This window comes from Pelophylax lessonae (genome assembly GCF_965119305.1).
Source record: "Pelophylax lessonae genome assembly, chromosome: 4".
NCBI classification, from domain to species: Eukaryota; Metazoa; Chordata; class Amphibia; order Anura; family Ranidae; genus Pelophylax; species Pelophylax lessonae.
The window spans coordinates 209888796-209908228 of NC_138771.1; positions in this window are offsets into that span (position 1 = coordinate 209888796).

Genomic DNA, 19433 nt, shown 5'->3' on the forward strand with positions numbered 1-19433 from the left:
CGCATTCTGGGAGAAGAGGATGCGGAAGAGGACGCAGAAGAGGACGCGCTGGCTTCAGCTGCCCACATCCGAGATGGCAGCACTGGAGAAAGAAGTTTTTAAGGTAAGTATTTCTTCTAAAAGGTAAGTGCGACCCGGGACAGTACAGAGGCTATCCATTGTGGAATGTACTAGCCCTGACTGTCCCGGGGGTATTTTTTGTGAAAAAACATTTTCATGGCCGGAACTCCGCTTTAAGGCAGTGCCAGAAAACAATGTGGGCCACACAAAATATTGACAGTTTGGGCCCAATTTGGACATTTTAACATAGGGGTGTACTCACTTTTGTTGCCAGTGGTTTAGACATTAATGGCTGTGTGTTGAGTTATTTTAAGGGGACAGCATATTTACACTGTTATAGAAGCTGTACACTCACTACTTTACAGTGTAGCAAAGTGTCATTTCTTAAGTGTTGTCACATGAAAAGATATAATAAAATATTTACAAAAATGTGAGGGGTGTACTCACTTTTGTGAGATACTGTATATGTGCAATTTATGCTCCTAGAATGTCTGGAGGTGCTACTTGGATGTTGGGTCTCTTTATGTGGCCAGGCTGTGTAAAAGTCTCACACATGTGGTATCGCCATACTCAGGAGGAGTAGCAGAATGTATTTTGGGGTGTCATTTTTGCTATGCACATGCTACATGTTAGAAATATCAGATAAATTGACCACTTTGTGTAAAAAAAAAAAATAAGTTTACATTTTCTTTCCACATTTTCCAAAAACTTGTGGAAAAAAATAACATATTCAATAGACTCATAATGCCTCATAGAACATATGTTGAGCTGTTTGCTCTCCAAAATGGGGTCATTTTATGGGGGTTTCCATTGCCTGGTGCTCCAGGACCTTCAAAATTGTGATAGATAGGAATAAAATGAGATGTGTAATTTATGCTCCTAGAACGCCTAGAGGTGCTACTTGGATGTTGGGCCTCTGTATGTGGCCTGACTGTGTAAAAGTCTCATACATGTGGTATCGCCATACTCAGGAGGAGTAGCAGAATGTATTTTGGGGTGTAATTGCAAGTATGCCTATGATGTGTGTGAGAAATAACTTGTTAATATGACAATATTTGTTTAAAAAATATATTTCTTAATTTTCCCAAGAATTGTGGGAAAAAATTACAACTTGAAAAAACTCACCATGCCTCTTACTAAATACCTTGAATTATCTACTTTCCAAAAAGGAGTCATTTAAGGGGGTATTTATACTGTCCTGGCTTGATAGTGTCTCAAGAAATGAGACAGGTCATCAGTACATCAGGTTTGATCAATTTTCAGTGATTGGCACCATAGCTTGTAGACTCTATAACTTTCACACAGACTAAATACTCTACACTAATTTTGGCTATTTTTACCAAAGATTTGTAGCAGTATAAGTTTTGGCCCAAATTTATGAAGAAAAATTACTTATTGGGAACATTTTATAATATAAACTAAAAAAAAAGTGTTTTTGTTTCCAACATTTTCGCTCTTTTTTTGCTTATATCGCAAAAAAATAAAAAACCCAGTGGTGATTAAATACCATCAAAAGAAATCTCTATGTGTGTGAAAAGAATGAAAAACATTTTGTTTGGGTATAGTGTAGCATTACTGAGTAATTGTCATTCAAATTGTTAAAGCACAGAAAGCTGAAAATTAGTCTGAGCAGGAAGGGGTATAAGTGCCCTGTATTGTAGTGGTTTAAGGGACAGAACTATTTATATTTTGTTTGTCAAGGGTATGGGAAGTAATGTACATGATTCTTGAAAGTGATTATTTTTACATATATATCAAAAAATGTTTATTTAAATTAGTCTTTAAACTAGAAGGCACCTGTGTCAACCCATAGAAAACAATTACCTCCCTGGCAGAAGCCAACATTAGCAAAATTCAGCAGCCCTATGCATTCTCTCTGAATTGCATCTGAGGAGTGCTGGATCCACGTAGCCCACGTCTTATAGAAGTTATCATAACTCACTTTACATCTATGAGCCCGACCTTCTGCCTCCATGATCCTATCTACCTCTGACCTCCAATTAAGCAATGTGGAGCATTTATCACTCTTGCAATAAAGCGTTATTAGACTTTTGGCTGCATATAGCAACAAAAAGTAAAACGCTATTCCTGTACCATTTAACAAGTTACTGTATTATGAAATAAAATATGATTTTTTTGTATTTTTGGGCTGTGCCACCATAGATGTGTAAATGCTCCCTGCTGGGTACAACCTCTCCAACAATTTGGATCTTTCTAATGGAGCAAGCGAGGACACTACAGGAGCCAGTTTCACTGTTCTATTTATTATGCCCCAGACTTTCAATGTGGCTGTTGAAAGAGGAAAGGCCCTATGCGACAAACCCCTATGCACTGTTGGTACCCAAGAGGCATGAGCAAGATAGAATCCTGCCATGTGATTTTGACCCAGATCTTGTCACTCTGGTAGTGATTCCAAGAATCCTCACTAGTATCATAAGCTTGTAATATAAATGAAGACAAGGTAGTCCCAACCCCCCCCCCCCCGCCCCCTACTTTTCAATCGCTACAAGATTTAAAACAATATTCTAGGTTTGTTTGCTAGCCATAAAAAGCCTATAAACATCTTACGTATGCGTCTATGACAGAGAGATGGGGACTGTAGGGTAAAGATATAAAATTTAGGGGAGGGCATTCATTTTTAGGATGGCTATACTCCCTAACCACGTAAGAACACTCCATTGCTCCCTAAGAAGGTCTATTTGTAAGGCTTTCAAAAAAAAAGCTCATATTCTCTAAATATATTTTTTTTCTGATCTGCCGATATGATTACGCCTAGGCAGTGCATAGACTGTTCTACCTATACAAATGGGAAAGATGCCTGCAGGTGTTGCTGGATACTTGTAGGAAGGTTAGTCGCAAGAATTTCAGATTAATCATTTATTTTAAAATTAGATAACTTTCCGTACATATTCAACTCTGTCATTAATATGGGGAGTGATATAACTGGGTCTGAAAGTGCTGAAAGTTTATTTTCAGTAAGTCCTATCAATATTCCTATTATATTCCAATTCTGCCTAACCTCGCAGAGTAAGGGTTCTAACACTAAAGCAAACAATAAAGGTTCTAGAGGGCATCCTTATCTCATCCCATTTCCAATTGGAAACCTCTCCGTGAAAGTTCAGTTTACTTGTATCCTAGCTTCTGGTTTCCGATAAAGTGAACTTATTCATCCTCCCCATATGATTACCTAGTCCCAGGAATGGCAATAGTTCTTCCATAAAAGTTCAGTCCACCCTGTTAAAAGCCTTTTAGGCATCAGTGGAAAGGATTAAAGAAGGCTGGGAGGTTAGTCGATGAGTGGCCCAGTAGATGGTGTTAATTGCCCTGTATGGTGTTATCTCTTGCCTTCCTACCCAGGGTAAACCCAGTTTGATCAGGGTAGACCAGAAATGGAATGACAGGCTGTACCTCACAGCCAGAAATTTTGAAACAAAATTTGTGTTGCAGTTAAGCAGAAAAATTGCTCTGTAATTTTTAGATAGCGTATGACCTTTCCCTGGTTTAGGAATAACAGTAATATTAGCTAATAATGCTTTATTAGGTAATGGCGAGTCAACTGTGATAAAATTTAAAAATACTCAACCATACGACCTAAAAAGGTTGTTTGAAATTTTTTATAATAAACATGTCTGAGCCCAGGCTTTTTCCAATTAGAGTGGAAGAGATCACCTTCTCGAGTTCTTCGGCTGTAATTGGCATTTCTAAACTTCTCACATCTACTGGGGATAACTTTGGGAAGTTGACCTCCACCAAATAATTCCTAATTAACTGCTGTTCTTGCTCAAGTGACACAGTTGAGTCATTTGTTTTAATATTGTATAGAGAAACATAGTAGTCCCAGATAATCTGAACAATTTTACTCTTATGTACAACACTAGTCCCCCTAATTTAATTCATGTATATAGGTGCTTTCTTTGTTCCGTCTTATTGTATTTGCAAGCATCTTACCACATTTACTGCCTAATTCATAAGCTTCATATGCTTTATATCTGAATTAAGCTCTTTTTCTACATTCTAAAAATGTTTCTAATTTTTTTCAAAGTTCTAAGAGTTTCTGCTCATCACAAGCATTTAATCCTGATTCATGCTTTTTTCATAAATTTGAAATTCAGCAAGAAGATTATCCAGGTCTCGTTGATTTGCCTTTTTAACATGTGTGCTATGTGCAATAAGTACCCCTCTTATTACTGCCTTATCTACTTCCCAAAAAGCCTGTGATGAGGAAGAGCCCCAAGGGTTATTGGAGAAATATTCTTCTAGAGCTGCTGTGACTTCTTTATTTACAATATCTTCATCAAGCAAATTCTCATTAAGTCTCCAGGACCATTCCCTTCACGTAGCTGTTCTCAGTTTTAATACTACCATTACTAGGGCATAGTCTGAGATCCTAATCAATTGAGGTTGAAGTTGCTTTATGGAATTAACATTGGCCTAAATAAAAGCAATCTAACCAAAAGCATGTTTTATGTGTTTAAAAGCAGGGGACCCCAACCCCCGGGCTGCAAACCTGTGCCGGTCTGGGCCCTGTTTTCAGCTGGGCCACACAGGCTGCACTGAAGAAGCTGCAGCGGCTGAGCAGAAAGATGACCTCTTCACTTTTCACCACCTGACCCGCATCAGCGCTGCTGAGTCCGTCTTCTCTCATCTCATAGGCCAGAACCATGTTGATATTAACTGCGCATGTGCCAGTTTCCCCACTCCTGAATGCCAGACTCTGTAGCACTGGGGGAGGCTGCAACTGTAAGTTCTTTCAGTGCTGTCAGAAAGCCTATTCAAATTGCCCTTAAATTCTTGTCGCAAGCTGCATCTTCTGGTGGCTGTGGTAGCAGGCTACAGTGGGAAGCTGCATCTGGTAGCAGGCAATGGTGGCAAGTGACATGCTGAATCTGGTAGCAGGCTACGGAGGCAAGGGGCTTGCTGCATCTGGTGGCAGGCAATGGTGGCAAGTGATGAGCTGCATCTTGTGGCATGCTTTGACAACAAGTGACAAGCTGCATCTGATGGCAGGCAATGGTGGCAAGTTGCACGCTGCATATGGTGGCAGGCAAGGATGGCATGTGACATGCTCCATCTGCTGGGGACAAGCGGCATCTAGTGGCAGGCTACAGTGGCAAGAAACATGCTGAATCTGGTGGCAGGCTATGGTGGTAAGTGACAAGCTGCATCTGGTGGCATGCTACAATGACGAGTGACAAGGTCCGGGCTTCCCCCATTTTGCATTATATATTACAATGTAATAATAGAAATAATGTGCTTCAATCATCCTGACACCATACAACCATGGTGGTCAGCATGATTGAAGCACTAAAACCCATCCAGCCAAACCACTATAGATAAATCTATATTATCCAATCAGCAAAAAAATAAAACCAAAACTAAACCCCAAACCAAGACCCCCCCACCCCCTTCCTAAATCTCAGGACCCCTTGAGCACACTTATGTCCACCCGTGAAGTCATCCATCTTATTCCCCTATCTGAGACTATATAGCATTTACAGTATGTGTGATTTTAATGCCACTTATCCCCTAACCTTGATATATCACTGGGGTTGTTTGGTGCCTCAGACCAAGAAAAGGAGTTGGGACTTTATGGGCAAGTAACTTTGTATACAAGGATGTAGATAGAAAATAAGTGGGTTTATTTGAAAAAATAAATAAATTAAATACATTTTTACATATATATAGAGAGAGAAATATGCATTCATAGGTGTTGGGTTATAGACCCAAGGTGAGTATGTGAGTAAAGATTAGAGGGTTTTGGTGACATTAGTGATATTGTGACTTTTGTTAGGGATCTTTATCTCTGTTCATCCATGCTGATTGAGCTTGGAATGTGGTCACAGAGTTTCCCAGTTGTTATCCCACATGTTTCGGCTATCTTAAAGCCTTGAGCCTTGTATACAAAGTTACTTGCCCATAAAGTCCCAACTCCTTTTCTTCGTCTGAGGCACCAAACAACCCCAGTATTCATATTAAGGGACGGAGGCAAGCACATACGATTACAGCCGTTTAGAGATCAAACCTTTAAAAAAAAAAGAAAAAACCTTGATAGATCTTCTCCTTCCAGGGCTTCAACCAGTGATATACCCCTTGGGCTCAAGCTGATAACCTCCCTGAGATTTGGCGGTGGAAACATCCCACCCAAAAAGTGTATTACTGCTTCTTTTAAACCTACAAAACCTCATTTCACATTGACCTTGCCTTTCCTAACCCTTCCTTTCTACCAGATATTGAAATCCTTGACAATGAATATTTTCCTGGGGTTGTAGGAATGCTGTCCTTTAGTTTGACTATACAGACCTCTCAGGTTTTGAACTCATCTTACAGCCATGGCCCACATACCTGATACCCTGGAGAAGTACTGGGACAATAATGTACTATTTAAATCCCCAGTTGTCTGAGATGCTTTTAAGGCATAAACTCAAGGACAATACTTTATATGTCACTGCAAAAAGCCATTAGATCTGACCATACAGTCTAAACTAAATTCCTTCAGAAAAAGGAGCATAAGCAGAAAACACTGCATATGTCTTCCCCACCCCAGAGAACAAAGATGCACCTGTGTCCAACAAGAGAGAATTAAAACTTCACCTGGTGGATATAACTAGAAAGAAAAAACAGGAGTTAATCAAGCATGAGGTTAAAAATGGACATCTATTGTCAAAAAAAGACCCCTTACTGTAGTTTCTGAACTTCAGACTTTAAATGGCTCTACATTCACCAGACCAGATGAGATGACATGCTCCATGCTACTCTATACACTTACACTCTTCCATCAGACTATGATTGAGGGATATTTACCTCTCTACTTGACCTCACTGCCCTAGGCTGGCTTTCTGATCAGAAGAGTGAATTTCTCACAAAACTCATTATAGGAGAAAATGCTTTCTGCCATCAGCTCCTTCATGAATGGAAAAGACCCTAGACCAGGTGGCATCTCTATGGAGTTCTATAAAACACATGCTTTACATTTATGTATCACTACCTAGCAGAAAATATGGTACAAGCATAAAGCCAAATATCTCTTATTCACAAGGTCCCTGAAGACCCAACTCTCCTTTTATTGTTAAACTTGAGCAAATCCTTACAAACTCTTTTGCATGGGGCCCAACCAGCTTATACACAGCTGTACTGACACTGACCAAACAGGATTTTATTCTCCACAAATCCACAGATATCAACATACCTAGACATATTACTAACAAACAGTATATGCTCCACATAGTAAAGCAGGTACTAAGATAATAGACCTCCTGGTTCAATTTATTTGGTAGCTACAGTTATCCTACATTCTGTCTGTGACTGCTATCCATCTGGATGGGAAGTCCCCTGCCCTTTTCCCCTTCTATTATAATAGAACAAACAATCCAAGATCAACCGCGTAGTTAAAGTATAGACAGCTAAATTACTGAAGACTGTTACAGCTGTGTCAACCTCTCATCAGAAACAGGGGGATATCATTGCAATATTTTTTGTCACGCAGTATTTTCGCAGCAGTCATTCAAACGCAATTTTTTTTTGTAAAAAATACATTTCACTGCATTTAAAAAAAAACAAACAGTAAAGTTAGCCCACTTTTTTATATTGTGAAAGATGATGTCACACTGAGTAAATATATACCCAGCATGTTACCATTTAAAATTGCGCACACCCACGTAATGGCGACAAACTACGGTACATAAAAATCTCCATAGGCGACGTTTTAAACGTTCTTAAAGGTTACCAGTTTAGAGTTACAGTGTAGCTATTTTTTTTTAATTATTGCTCTTGCTCTGGTGATTGCGGCGACTCCTCACATGTGTGGTTTGAACAGCGCTTTCATTTGCGGGCGCGACTTCCGTATGCGTTTTCTTTCGTGCGCAAGCTCACGGGGTGATTTTTTTTCCTATTTATTTTATTTAAATTTTTTAACTTTAGCACAATTTAAAAATATATATATCTGATCACTTTTATTGCTGTCACAAGCAATGTAAACATGCCTTGTGACAGTAATAGGCAGTGACAGGTACTCTTTATGGAGAGATCGGGGGCCTAAAAGACCCCAGACCCCTCCACTGCACTTCAATGTATTAAAAATGCTGAAATCTGCATTTTTGAATGCTGTCACTTTTTTAAATTTGTCGCCTTTAGCCGCCGAGTAACTCGGGCGTGACATCATCACACCGCTTCTTGGTTACTACATTTGAGACCCAATCAAATCTGAATCCAGCTTTGATCAGGGCTCCAACCAGCCGGCGGACATGCCAGCTGGTTGCTCGGGTCTCCCAGTGGGACGGGAGACCCAGGCAGAGCCGCGGAAGGCGGCAGGAGGAGGGACATCCCTTCTCGCTCGCTGGGGTAATGACCGAACGGCTTCCGAGCCCCATCAGACATTACCACATAAAAAATGGTAGCGGGATGATGCCTCTAGCCGCAGAGCTATGTCAGTTTGCGGGAAGTGGTTAATAAACCGGTGCAGTCTACGTGAACAAAACTAGTATAAGGAAAGAAGAACTACTGTCCACCAAGAAAGTCACATTTGTGGAACACTTTGGTGGAAGTAAAAAACAGCTTTATTGAAAAATTGCACATTACAAAAAAAGCAGTAGTAAGTTAGCCTTCACCCCACCTAGGTTAAAAATAGAGAAAACAAAGAGGAAATAGAATATCCCCTATAAAGGGGACATGCAGCTGCACACGTGCACCCGTTCATACAAACAGTCCCTCTCTAAAGAGTTGGGGATTCAAGCAGAAGTATTCCTGCAATAGAAGTAACACCATTCCTCATCTGAGATATCTAGCAATGCTAAAATCCATCTTTGAGTCAAAAGTCATGTATTGTACTGTTCCAAACTAAGCTCTTAAATTACAGAGTATATTAAGTATGACTGTGTGTCAGTTGGAATAGCAGGTAAGTATGGGAAATTCCTAAGTTGCTATTGCTGGAAATGTAATCACTGAGCTTCCGATTAAGAAGTATGCTCACCAGCAATTCCTTTGAAGTTTTCTGCCAGGAGAATGGAACAAGGGTTCCTTGTACATTAAAACATCACAACATGAGGCTGCTGTTCCTAATAACATTAATGTACTATATCTGCTTTTATTCAAGGGACCAAAAGTACTGTACCTGTTTGCATGCTCTGTGCAGGGAATGAAGGCAGTAGGAGAAGTGAGGGGAGGGGAGGGGTGTGGAGTGGAGAGGGGTGGGGCAGGCAGTGGAGGTGATCTTGTTCTCAATGCTGACTATGAACTGACATGGAGAGGGAGAGGGAGGAGGGGGGAGAGGGAGAAATGCACAGAGGAGAGCTGCAATGACGGAGGCACTTATTCTGACCATGCTTTCATAGCTCAGCAGCCATGATAAACCTGATCAGCTCTCAGAGGGGAAGTCAGGACCAAACCGGATCAACCAGATATTGAATAGATAGAAAGGGGCAATTGAAAAAGAAAAATCACTATGCTACAGCAGGAACATCATTTTTTTGTGGGGGTAACTATCATTATAAGATGGTGTGACAAACTAAATAAACGAGTTCAGCTTTTCATACTATATTGTGTTTTTATTGCACCACTCCCAGGGCCCTGTGTCGAGCAAGGTGAGACGGAGGCTAACAGTAAGAAATTACCCCTTTTAGTTAGCGGTGTCAGAAGTGTATGGGATAGATAGCGGCTACCAGATGACAGTTGTCCAGTTGCATATGTCCTCTCTGGTTGCCCTCTAATTATGGACTCAAAGTGGAGTTAAAGAAGATCTCAACGACAGGCTGCTTAAGTGCATCTTGTTTTTGCCGGTTGCTTCAGATGCTCAGTGCTGGTGCCAGAAGCGTCAGGAAATCTAGAGCTGTGGGAGCTTGTGGAGAATTTATAGCCTAGGCAAGGTAAAGGTAACAGGATCCAGGGACCCAGAAGCCTCCCTCCCACCCCTTGACGAACCTATATATAGAGTATAAGTGCTTATGTACGCTTGCAAATAGAAAATTGTTAAGTAGATATATTAATGCGTCTCTTGACGACCGCCTTAAGGGTGAAGGCATGGTGATGGTCTGAAGGAGTCAAAACAGAGGTATTATCGGGGTTAAACTTTAGGCCGTAATGAGCAATGCGTAGTTTCCAAAGTTTTTTTGGGTGGAGCTTAATGTTAGTGCATGTCAGCTTTCTTGCACAAAGTATAGTTGCACAGTCAAAGGTACATAGGTCTGCTAACATAATTTTTTTGTGCTTACTAAAGTCACTGTGTAAAGTATTAAGAGAACATTCATTGTTAAAGAAATTACAGAAGTACGGGATTTTTGCAGTGAAAACTAGACTTAAGTAAATGCTAAAATGAAAGAGAAAGTGCTGAAGAGGACAGCCAGGAGAATTGCTAAAAAGAGAACCAAGATTAGAGATGAGGAAAGTCCTTTAATTATAAAACATAAGCCTCAGCCCGCGGTGAGTTCTAAATCACTCTCTTCTAGGCTGAGAAAATTTACCTATGTTCTTACTGATTTGGATGAGTCACAGGGGGATATAAAAAGCGTACAGTTCATAAAACAATTGAGAATTAGCTCAGGAAGTGTGGAAGGAACAAATGCACTTAAAGGAAAAAAGTGAATATATATATATATATATATATATATATATATATATATATATATATATAGAGAGAGAGAGAGAGAGAGAGAGAGAATGAAATTAGGGAATCCTTTGCCCAGTGTGCAGGATGCTTTGGCATATTTGAACCTCTCACACCTACTGTATTTATAAACAAACAAACAAAGGGTTAGGGGGGCACACCCTAAACATGCATTTCTAAAGCAGGTGATGCTATAAAGACCACAAGGCTACTGAGACCTGATCTAAATGAGTAAATATGGAGATTTTGTCACACCATATGGATGGCCATATCGTGCTTAAGCTCACCACTGCGTCAAAGTACCCCCTTATTAGGGGGTCCTACACTATCCATAAAATTAAGGATAAATCCCACTTCTCTTAACCATGGGAGATACTGACTCCTTACATGGGAGAAATGTGCTAGCTGCAGAAAACACTGCTTAAACTACACTATAACAAAAATATATGATCTGAAGCATACAAAGAGACATCCCTCCATCCCTAATTATACATACAAACACATTGCAATGGTCATGGGACTTTAAATGTGGCAGGTCACCTAATAAAGTACACATTTATTAAAAGTAGTAATAGTAACACATTCCATAATTTACATAAGTATATTCAATTAATTTCCAAATATAATACAGACATATGTTAAAAAAAAGAGCTGACATAGGTAAAAGTTCATATAGTAATAAACCAAATTCATATTATAATGATGTTAAGACATATAAAGTTACATGATTGACCTATGATGTGGCAAATAAACACATTTCCGGCACATGCGGCGCATGTTGGATTGTCTTTTACCACCTCCCCTCCTCCGTTCAGCATCTGCATGACGCTGGCGGAGATCCCCCCGCGGCCACTGGGCTATTAAGCCAAGCACAGACAGGACGTCAATTCACATGTCTGTCTGACACTTGATGTAGATACTGGGAAAACCATTCTGAACTTGGAATACCATAGGCAAGATTTTTTTGAGGGGCTATCTCTATTTTCACTGGATTCAAATTTCACTCATTCCTGAGCAATCGCACTTTAATTGATTTGGCACATGACTATTGATTTTTTCTTTTCTTCCCCCTCTGTTCAATTTATTCACATGGTCCCATTCCTTTACTCCTCTTGGGCTCATTGGAGCTTTGGTGTTTTTTCCACAATTATACTTTGGAGTCTTTTCTTGTGGATTTACTAGACACACCACTCTGACATTATTATTTACTCTCATTGAAAATATGCTATACCCTGATATACACTATACAGTATCTCACAAAAGTGAGTACACCCCTCACATTTTTGTAAATATTTTATTATATCCTTTCATGTGACACACTGAGGAAATTACACTTTGCTACAATGCAAAGTAGTGATTGTACAGTGTAAACTTGCTGTCCCCTCAAAATAACTCAACACACAGCCATTAATGTCTAAACCGCTGGCAACAAAAATTAGTAATTTCTTCAGTGTTGTCACATGAAAAGATATAATAAAATATTTAAGAGGATAGTGCACACATACAAAATGAGTAACTTTCAAATCTTACAAGGCTACTGAGACCTGATCTAAATGAGTAAATATGGGGATTTGGTCATACCATATAGCCATATAGTTTTTTTTTTTTTTTTTTTAAGCCCGTAGCGTGTGAAACACACTCAAAAGACTTCACCCGGTGCATAAAAAAGTGCACACACACAAACGTGAGGAACACAAAAAGTGCACAGGGTGTGCGAACAAATGGTCTTCCCTCCGAAGAGGTAGGACCCGAACCTCGATCCCCCGGGGCGCAAGACTCCTGACAGGGATTTGAGGTACTCATGGTCTGTCTGGCCGAAACCAGACTGACCCCGTTCTTCAGGGGGACTGCCGAAACAGCCCCCACCGAGTACTAAGTGGGGCTCCCCCGAAGGGAGACCCCATGAGAGAGGGCGGACCAAGCCAAAAGGCCATATCCACCCCCTCCCAAGACTCAAGGTAGGGCCCGAGGACCCACACCCTACAAGTCGTGCAAAGTGAAAAAAGGTGATAGAAAAGTGACAAACCACAAAGAAAAGGCACTCACAAACAAAAAGGTGGGGGGGGGAAGTGGAGAGGTGAATTAGTGCCCTTGTGAAAAATACAAAGGCAGGCCTTCCGGCCGGAATAAAAATTCCTCTGGTCGAAGCCAAAAGGCCTTGCCCAAGAGGCAGGTGCTTAAAAAAGTGTGCGTAGGTGCAGTGACCATGGTGCCGAAAAACTCAAGGCGAGCTGCCCCTCACCAGTGAGAATTAAGGCACCCCTGGGCTGCCACCCCAGGGGCACATACACTACGGGCTTTTTCTACCCCGGCCCAAAGGCCAGACCAAGCGTAGCCCTATCCTACCAGGAGGCATCAGAACTTTGGACAGCTTAGGGAGAACCTGCCTTCAACTGGGGACAAGCCTTTTGCAAGGCCAGATTCAACCCAGGAGGAAAGGCTCCCCCACCGCCACCGCCGTTCCTTACCAATCACATCCAGGAGCAGTACTAACTGGCCGCAGATCCAGTTTTCTCGCTCCCTTCAAACTGGTAGGGGCGGACCCATTCAAATCAGAAGGCAACGGACCCATCCGGCTTTCTCTGACAGTGCCTACTTCCCGGTCCCCCAGTGACGTCTGGAGTGCCCCGGTTCATTTCAGCCCCTGCCGATACTAACCATCAGGGTCCATACCAACTGATAAGAACAGATACTACACTTGATCTTAGCCAAAAGGCCGAGAAGCGATATAACCATATAGCCATATAGTGCTTAAGCCCACCACTGCGTCAATATACCCCATTATCAGTGGGTCCTACACTATCCATAAAATGAAGGATAAATCCCACTTCTCTTAACCATGGGAGATACTTACTCCTTATATTGAGTCCTGACCAGACTCCTGGGGTGGAGCACCCCACTCTCCCACACCAGTACTTTGTTCTCAGTGTCTACCAGTAAGCAGATATAGGAGGAGTCCCCTTATAGTGTAGTTTAAGCAGTGTTTTCTGCAGCTAGCACATTTCTCCCATGTAAGGAGTAAGTATTTCCCATGGTTAAGAGAAGTGGAATTTATCCCATGAATACATTAACACCCATGAATACAAATGTACTAGTTTTTTATAGGTCTCAGAACTGGTAACATACAAAATGAATATGCCATAATAGTGGTTTCCTATCTATGTTGTCAGTGTCATTTTCTGACTAGTGATGCGTATAACTAAACATTTTTTTTGCCTCCAAATACTATAGCAAAAGCTTTTACTATAACATACTTCATGCATGTCCAGTTCAGAAAGGGCACATTTATAAGCATACTGCAAATAGTTTTCATGCAAACTCCTATTTGTCACATGAAAGTACTGTACAATAATAATGGTCAAGAATGTAAATTGTTAGGTGCATTCATTTCAATGCTAAATATTACATTTACACATAAATATATGGCACTTAGGTCAAATATATCTCACAGAGATACAGAATGTTTTAGTTGGTATATAAGGGAAAAATATATGAGAGAATGGTTTCTGAGTGAGTAGATGGGTGGCCAATGAATGAAGGAATAAAAAGGTGTTTTATTGTGTCAAGGAAAACAAAAAAACAAGACAGGATAATAATACAGCAGTGTTGGAATACATTTGGGTCATGTTTAATGGATGCACAAGATTTACTATTTAATCATTGAAATACCTAAGGCAAGGTTATTGGTGCTGGTATCAGGTAGCTAATAACACTGCATTCTCTGTGTGTGCGCCTTAAAATGTATACAAATACGTGTTTACCTCATGAAATGTATTATGTCTCTACTCCTACCCTAAGAGTAGATTTTGCCGAGCCAAAAAGACTATTCCTGTTATTTATGAAGAAAAGTTGGATATCAAGCCTAATACCCCTATACATTTACAAAGGACTTCCATAGGATTTGGAGCTGAACTAGAAGTTTGGTAATGGGATTTTGGTAAAGAAAACAGTGAAATTACAAATACTTTAGGAGTTACTGAGAGATTAAGCAACAATGACCAAAATAAGGTTTTGCAAGTGTTAAATGCATGCCCTTGATGAAGTTGCTAAGGTTTCTTGGTGGTTTCTTGGTGGGAGAATTTGTTTGGATACAGTCTTAAAGTGACTGCCTTTTTGGATGTATTACTTCATTCAAATGTTACATTGTTTTTATTCATTACTGTTTTTTATTTTGCTTATGATAATCATGTATTGCATTTTTAGGAAACTAAGTTCTGAGGCAGAATATGGGCTTAGGTAAGGTGTTCTGTTCTGGGACCCATTAGTTTCACTTGGGTCTAGAGCAGGTATCCTCAAACTACGGCCCTCCAGCTGTTGCGGAACTACACATCCCATGAGGCACTGTAAAACTCATTCGCTGACATGACTAGGCATGATGGGAATTGTAGTTCCTAAACAACTGGAGGGCCATAGTTTGAAGACCCCTGGTCCACCAGAGGATAAGGAACCAAGGTGTTTTGTTGAATTCTTCTACTGCAATGTTGAGTTTGAGAAAAATGTTCAATTGAATAAATATATATATATATATATATATATATATATATTCGGAATCGACCGATATGGGTTTTCTGATGCCGATACCGATATTTTGGCCATCGCATATCTGCATCGGCCGATATGGGCCGATATTTTGTACATTTAAAGTTTAGAAAAATAAAGAACATTTTTGACACAAATCTGGTATTGAACATGTTAATTTTTGTTTAATGTTTAATGGCTAGCTTGCTGGCACCCTGTGGGTTTGGCTGTCTGGCACCCTGTGGTGGGTGGGTGGCTGGCTGTCTGGCACCCTGTGGTGGGTGGCTGGCTTGCTGGCACCCTGTGGTGGCTGGCTGTCTGGCACCCTGTGGTGGGTGGCTGGCTGTTTGGCACCCTGTGGTGGGTGGCTGGCTGTCTGGCACCCTATGGTGGGTGGCTGGCTGGCTGGTATGCTGTTGTGGGTGGCTGGCTGGCTGGCACCCTGTGGTGGGTGGCTGGATGGCTGGCACCCTGTGGTGGGTGGCTGGCTGTCTGGCACCCTGTGGTGGTGGGTGGCTGGCTGGCTGGCACCCTGTGGTGGTGGGTGGCTGGCTGTCTGGCACCCTGTGGTGGTGGGTGGCTGGTTGGCTGGCACCCTGTGGTGGTTGGTGGCTGGTTGGCTGGCACCCTGTGGTGGGTGGCTGGCTGTCACCCTGTGGTGGATGGCTGTCTGGCTGACACAGGGGCTGTGGGTGGCTGGCTGGTACGGGGCCTGTGGGTGGCTGGCTGGTACAGTGCCTTTGGCTGGCTGGTACAGGGCCTGTGGGTGGCTGGCTGGCACCCTGTGGTGGATGGGTGGGTGGCTGAGTGTCTGGCACCCTGTGGTGGGTGGCTGGCACCCTGTAGTGGGTGGGTTGCTGGCTGATACAGGGCCTGTGGGTGGCTGGCCTGTACTGTGCCTGTGGCTGGCTGGTACAGGGCCTGTGGGTGGCTGGCTGGCTAGTACAGGGCCTGTGGGTGGCTGGCTGGTACAGTGCCGGTGGCTGGCTGGTACAGGGCCTGTGCGTGTAGGTGGCTGGCTGGCACCGGGCTGCTGTGGGTGGGTATATGGCTGTGATACACTCCCCTGAAACTAGTCCCGACTCCAGATGAGGCTGTCCAAGGCAAGGGAGGCGGCCTAAGAAGGCAGAATGACATCACGAAAATATGGCAATGTCGGTAACTTCCAGGGCCGATTCCGATATATCGGGGAAAGTGCATTTCGGCCCTCAATATATCGGCCTCGCCGATAATCAGTTGTCCCCTAATATATATACAGTATATATATATATATATATGTCTAGTAATGAAAACTGCTGCTATGAAATCTTTATTTCCGCAAGCTTTTGAATTTATGTTTGAATTCTTAAAATGGCAGAATCTTTTTGTTAACATCTCCATAGGTTAAGAAAGACTTTATCTAGTAGTTTATATTCTGTGGTTAATAATGTTGACTGGAGAGTATCTACCCCCCTATTTCTGCCTCTAACCGGACGCTCTACTTTTTAAAAGGCACAGGAGGTCCTTGAGTGATTCCAGTAGCTCTGCCAAGCCATCATCCTGGTGAGATGCTTCTTTACTCTTCCAAAACTAAAAGTTGAAAGAGACTCCTGTGAAGGTTCCTGGAAATGCCTAGAGTAAGAGCCATGATGCCATCTCAAGGCCCGAGAGTTCCAGTGAACACCACGAGAGAGATCTGAGGTGCCAGCTTGAAGACCAAAATGACCTAACCTGAAGGATGAATTCTTTGCAAAATCAGTTCCAGTCTGTCTGTGGATGTCAAGTTCTGTACTTACCAAGAGGCAAGCTTTAATGGGGTAGTGGATCACTTCTGGCTTCATGGGTAGTACAGAATCCTTGGGGGTGTTTTAGAATTTAAGGAAATTAACTTGAAGAGGGAAATGATGTGGACTTTGTGTAATCTGGAAATATTGGACATTTGCAAGACTCAATACATTATCATTCAAAGTGTGAGAGCGCCGAAAGCTTAAAATTGGTCTGGGAAGGAAGGGGGTGTAACTGCTCTGTATGGAAGTGGTTAATATAGGGAATTACCCATATTATACCCCCCAAATAAAAGAGGAGCAACTATAAGGGTGATTCTTAAATTGGAGGTGGATCAGGAAAGGGGAAACGTGGTGGATAAGTCCCAATTGTTTTTGTCTTGTGATTTTGGACCTTCTTACAAATATATACAGTATTTCTGAGGAGCCTTCTTGTTGTTTAAATCACTGGACATGGAGGTAGAAGTTGCTAGGAAGAAGGAGGATTGTTTTATTCACAGTTTCCTATGGACTTTCATTGATTATAGTGATTTAGAGTGGAAGTAAAGTTCTGCTATTACATACTGTGAGCAGGTAGGCAGGCTTTTTATTACAGAAGAGCATGCACAGATCAGGTTACAGCCCAATCTCTGTGTGCCCAATGTCCGAAGCAATGTCAGTCATCCAGTGCCAGCCAATAAAGATGGGCGAAAACCAGCACACAGGAGAAGATGCTGGTGATGCATCATTGGAAAGGTGAGTATTTATCCATTTAGTTCTGCTTTAAAGAATATATGTTATTTGGAAGATTTTATATCATAAGTTAATGCATTCACTTTCAATGGTGTGGAAGTTCGATTGCACTAATCTCACTAAGCTCACTTACAAGACTGATGTATTTATGATGTTAATTTTTGTATGGTTTCACAAATTATTTAAAATTTTTATTCATAAGGATATACAGGGCTGGTATTTTTATATAATATTTTATAGTATTCAGGGTGGATGGGGTATTTCCTCTAGCTGCTTGGATATAGGGGTGACATTTTTTAAATGCAGGTTTATGTTTACTATTACTCCCCCTTTGATTGTAGTTTTTTATTGTTTTGCATTGGCATCATCTCTGTTTATGTATTTTTCCTTTCCATTTTCTTTTTTCCATATCTATTATTATTATTATTATTTTTTTACGTTTTTTACTTACATTCAAGTTTATATTTTATTTCTCTCATTTTTCTTTTTTTCTCTATTACTAAGCTTTACCCTCTTGGCTGGTTTTGTACTTTATTTACTTTGGCTTTCTATGTGGCTTTATGTTGATATAACTTTTTATTACTCATTTACCTCTGCTTGTGACTTTACCATTATTGATGTCTTCCATACTTTTTTCTGACTAGCAGGCCTAGAAACAGCCTTCTGGTGTTGACTGCAGTGCCAGCAGCCTGAGACCTGTAGTCTTCCATGTGGGCTAAGTGCATTATAGATCTGCATTCTTTATTATTATCTTTATGTTGAGCAAATGTTCACTTGCCATTTAAAAGAGTCATGTATGGTACATTATTTGTGAGGTATTTTATGATGATGAATACTTGTGTTCATGCTGGTGCTATATATCACGCAATGTACATCGTTTCTTTGGTTTGTTCACGGATGTTTAGGGATTGGATCCCATGGGGGATGTTAGTGTCTTTCTACATAGGTTGCACAATTATGTTGTATTGGTTGCCTTGAAAAATATATATTGTATATACTGGGTTTCCGATAAGAGGGTATTGCCAGCCGTCACATACCACGCCCCATCAGGTCACCAAGGGGCCATCCCACAACTTTTTTACAGATAAAACATGGAAAAAATGACAAACATTTTTCTTTTTTAGATATCCTCTCCATTTTATGACTGAGCCATCATTTATTATGTCCCTTTTACCACCATCTGCTTTTATGGTTTTTACATAAACAATTACTTTGTTTTCCTGTACATCCATATGATTAATATTTAGCACTATTTATAGTTATAAAATATCTAAATCCATTCCAGTAGTCAATAAATTCAAAAATCCACTGATTTTACTAGGCCTTGATAAGAGCAATGCACTTGACAGCTTATCTTGAAAATATTTGTTCACTTTCCTACAAAAAGAAACTGCAATCATTTTTTCAATTCCCAGAGGCTTGCCTGAAAATCACAAAGAAAAAAGAAAAGATTTAGACCACACCATTGTCACTGTTGTTGTTCATGATGGCAATCAAAACACATGCAGTACGGTTTTGGCAAAATCATAACAATAGTGTTTTTTTTTTTTTTGTCCATCTCAGAGAATACAAAGTAAGGCAGTATACAGGTGATTCTTTTTAACTACTTTAAAATCCACTGGCCTTCTTTTCTAATCATATTCAATTATAGTTCATATTTGGAGATTTATACTATATGCAGTGCCTTGCAAAAGTATTCGGCCCCCTTGAATTTTGCGACCTTTTGCCACATTTCAGGCTTCAAGCATACAGATTTAAAATTGTAA